This window comes from Sinocyclocheilus rhinocerous, unplaced genomic scaffold (assembly GCF_001515625.1).
Source record: "Sinocyclocheilus rhinocerous isolate Xijiao unplaced genomic scaffold, SAMN03320098_v1.1 scaffold1283, whole genome shotgun sequence".
NCBI lineage: Eukaryota > Metazoa > Chordata > Actinopteri > Cypriniformes > Cyprinidae > Sinocyclocheilus > Sinocyclocheilus rhinocerous.
The window spans coordinates 381278-385058 of record NW_015642522.1 but is presented as its reverse complement, the minus strand read 5'-3'; the positions used below and the strand labels follow the sequence as shown (position 1 = coordinate 385058).

The following is a 3781-nucleotide window of genomic DNA, read 5'->3' as shown; positions in this document are numbered from 1 at the left end:
TAAGAAGAATCGCTTTATGTATTCCCCAATTGTAAGTCGCTTTGGATAAAAGCGTCTGCAAAATGACTAAATGTAAATGTAAATAACTGAGCTATAGGCAGTGTTGGGCAAGTTACTCTGAAAATGTAATCAACTTACTGATTACTCCTTTTAAAAGTAACTACGTTACTGTTCTGATTACTTTATTTCAAAAGTAATTAGTAATTAGTTACATTACTAGTTACGTTACTTTTTTCTCCATTAAATTTATGAAATCCCAGCATACACGCTCCCGATAAATATTTGTTATTAAAGCATCAACATTCACAGAACACTGTTATTTTTAACTAAAGCAAGCGGCTGCTGCGTGCATGGTTTGGCATGGCAGAATGCCAGCAAAGAGCGCTGCATTTAGGCCTATCTCTAAAAGACATCTCAGTTCATCGCAATCTCACAAATCTCTGTTATAACGCAATAAATATATGCATAATGAAACTTAATGTCTACAATTCGTGTGTTATAATGAGAGGATTCGAGAGCACGCACATTTCAGCACTGCACTCCTGACTGGCCATTGCGTTCCAGAAATCACCATTGCTCAATGCAGTAAACGCGTGTTATAGCCTAAATAGAAACTCTGCATACGCTTGCACCTGTTAATCGTTTATATTTTATATTAGTTCATGTTGCTTTTGTGCAATAGATGAATAACAATTTATTTGTTTTAGATATTTTATCTTTAGATATTTCTATTTTGCGGGAGTCCCGTGAATCATTTTATTCTCCCGCATCCCGCACACACACGAGTGTCTACCCGCCCGCACCAGCACTCGCCCATCTTGTCCCGCGCTCGGGTCTCGCGGGGGCAGGTCTCTAATCCACTGGCACTTGACTCAACAGTGCGTGAGCTACATCCTTTTTTACAATCTCTAGATTATAAAACACTGCATTCTGTCAGCAATGTAACGCGGCAGTAACGTATAGAGACCTCGGCTTGTAACTATACTCTAATTACTAGGCTATTTTGAAAATTATAACGCGTTAAATTACTCCGTTACTAAAAAAAGTAATCAAATTACAGTAACGCGTTACTAAGTAATGCATTACTGCCCAACACTGCTCCCAAAGTACCAGAAACAAAGAAACACCCATATACTGTTGAACTGAATGGTTGCCTTATTTATATACTATTTACATGTATTTACATGTCTTTTAAAACCATAACAAGACACTCAAGACTCACAGTTTCTCTACACTGGGTCGTCATAAGAGCAATAGTACAGTTAGATAGCAGGAAATGGCACGTTTTATCTGTAGTAGTCAGTCAAGTGTGAACAGCAGCTAGTTTAAGCAAAACAAGCTCTTCGAAGGGGTTCCTTCACCACGTTAACCACCAGCGTTTCTGCTCATCTCCTCCAAACCCCTGCACAAGTGCACTCATTAGTATGGGAACTATGCAGTCATCACATCATATGCACAAAAAGGCTGGGTTTTTCTACAGTTTGAATTAAAGCGTCCACCATCGACACGTTTTGATCGTACCACCTCTGAAAGAAGGGCCTCATGTGTGTGTGTGCTCATGTAAAGGCCATGTGTCTGCACTGAGTGTCAGTCTGAAGAGGAAGTTGTAGCAGTGGTGTGTGTTTCAGGCTGTGGTTAACGCAGCACTGAAACACTGCTCTTTTCAGACGCTTCAGCTGCCAGAAAGTGGTGTGTTAGATTCAGAGGAGGACGTTTTTGCTAGTTGTGGATTGTTGTTTGTACTTCTGGATTGGGGTGAGTACGTAAAACAGTTTGTTTTAGCTAATACACAATAAAAATGCTAACTTTGTATGATTTGAACTGAATCTGTGCCATTGTTCTGGTGAGGCATTATCTTCTGCAGCTCCAGATAAGCTATCATGCAACCTTTAATGTGTTTAATCTTGAGTTTTGAATGAAGGTTGGATGTTTTGGGCTATAAGAACCCAACTTGAGCTCGACTTGATGGATTTCACTGGTGCTTTCAGCCATTATTGCTTCACCGGTATCATTTAAGGAACTGCCTAAGCAGAAATGCAGTTCACTGTGGTGCAACTCAATGACTAAGTGTAGAAAATCATACTTGGTGTTGGTTGCGTCTTCTTTTTCTTAAACAAACCTGTTGTTTTTCAAGAGCAACCGTTATGACGCTTGTTTGTGCTCTTCACAGATGGTGTTTTCCACTTTCACTATTATACACCAGATCACGCACACCGTTATACATTTCATTGTAGTTCATCTTGCAAAACATACCATGGTTTCAGATAAGTAACAGTTTATTTCAATGTGACATAGTTACATGTTGCATGTACTTGCTACTATATAGTACACTCTAAAAAATGCTGGGTTAAATATGAACAAACCCAGCGATTGGGTTGTTTTCATCCAACAGGGTTAAATGTTTAACCCAACCTTCTGGGCAGTAACCCAACCGCTGGGTCAAAACATCCCAATCGCTGGGTTTGTCCATATTTTACCCAGTGCTGGGTTGTATTTAACCCAGCATTTTTAAGAGTGTAATAACAGTGAGTTATGCAAAATTACATAAAGTCAACCCTAAACTTAGTAAGTGCATGTACTGTAGTTAAGTAATATTACTCAGTACTTATTTGTGTAATTAGACTGTAGCATCTACACCTTAAAACAAAGCATAACCAAAAAATTATATAGCGCCATTATTAGGGATTGATAGGAGCTGAAAAGTATCTCTATATGGCAGGTTACTGAAGGGAGGAGTCTTAAAAAATAAGTGGCCTTGATGATGTTAGCAACAAAAAAAGGTTGTTTGAGGGGCAGAGCAAGTTGAACATTTCAATAAAATGTTATTGAATAGGAGGAGTCTAAAAATAAGTAGCTTTGATGATATCAGTGGAAAAGGAAAGTCGTTTGAGAGGCGGAGCAAGTTATGTTTTGATAAAAGATTACTGAAGGGGAGGAGAATAAAATTAAGGGGTCTGATGATGTCATCAGAAAAGAAAAGTCGTTTGGGGGCGGAGCAAGTTGTTACGTTTTGATAAAAGGTTATTGAAGAGGAGGAGTCTAAAAATAAGTAGCTTTGATGATGTCAGCGAAAAAAGTCGTTTAAGGAGTAGAGCAAATTGTTTTGATTAAAAGGTTATTGAAGGGGAGGAGTCTAAAACTAAGTGGCCTTGATGATGTCAGCAGAAAATTAAAGTCATTTGAGGGGCGGAGCAATTGGTTACTTTTTGATAAAAGGTGATTAAAGGGGAGGAGTCTAAATATAAGTGGCCTTGATGTCAGCAGAATAAAAAAGTTGTTTAAGGGGCGGAGCATGTTGTTATGTTTTGTTTAAAGCTGCAGTCCGTACGTTTTGCCTCTTTGTTGCCATCTCTGAAAACCTGGAATTGCAGCTGTTTGCGGAATTATCTAGCTTGCGTGGGTGTGCTCAGGCACGGCTCCAGCGCGGATGAATCTAATGTTTTGAGGAGTATGTGTGTTTGGCAGTCAGTCACCGCACCGGTGTGGATATTTACTGTACTTCGCAATCACAGATTCTAGCCTACGTCTTGGAATATGACCCAAATAAGAATTTTGACCGTATATTGCCATCTGAACAAGTAAGTAACAAGTCTGCCACGTTTGTTCTGACCAACTGAGGAAAAAAGCATTAAAATAAATCGCGCTACCAATGGTGATTAAGTGTAACGATCGGTTAGCTCATATCACATCAAACCATGCAAATTATTATTATTGTTATACTTTATTCTCAAATCATTAATGTTAACAACATCAGCATTGCGTGACTATGAGTATAGTGTGT

The 3781-nt window shown here is 38.9% G+C and overlaps 1 protein-coding gene across 1 annotated transcript in view; it reads left to right on the top strand.

Annotated features, from left to right (window-relative positions):
* Nucleotides 1-1684: 1684 nt before the first annotated feature.
* Nucleotides 1685-3781, top strand: part of arhgef18b (rho/rac guanine nucleotide exchange factor (GEF) 18b) — a 74811-nt gene continuing 72714 nt past the window's right edge. The window contains exon 1 of the mRNA XM_016572947.1: nt 1685-1755. The gene's annotated coding sequence lies outside the window, so the exon portion shown is untranslated. The remainder of the gene's footprint in view (nt 1756-3781) is intronic.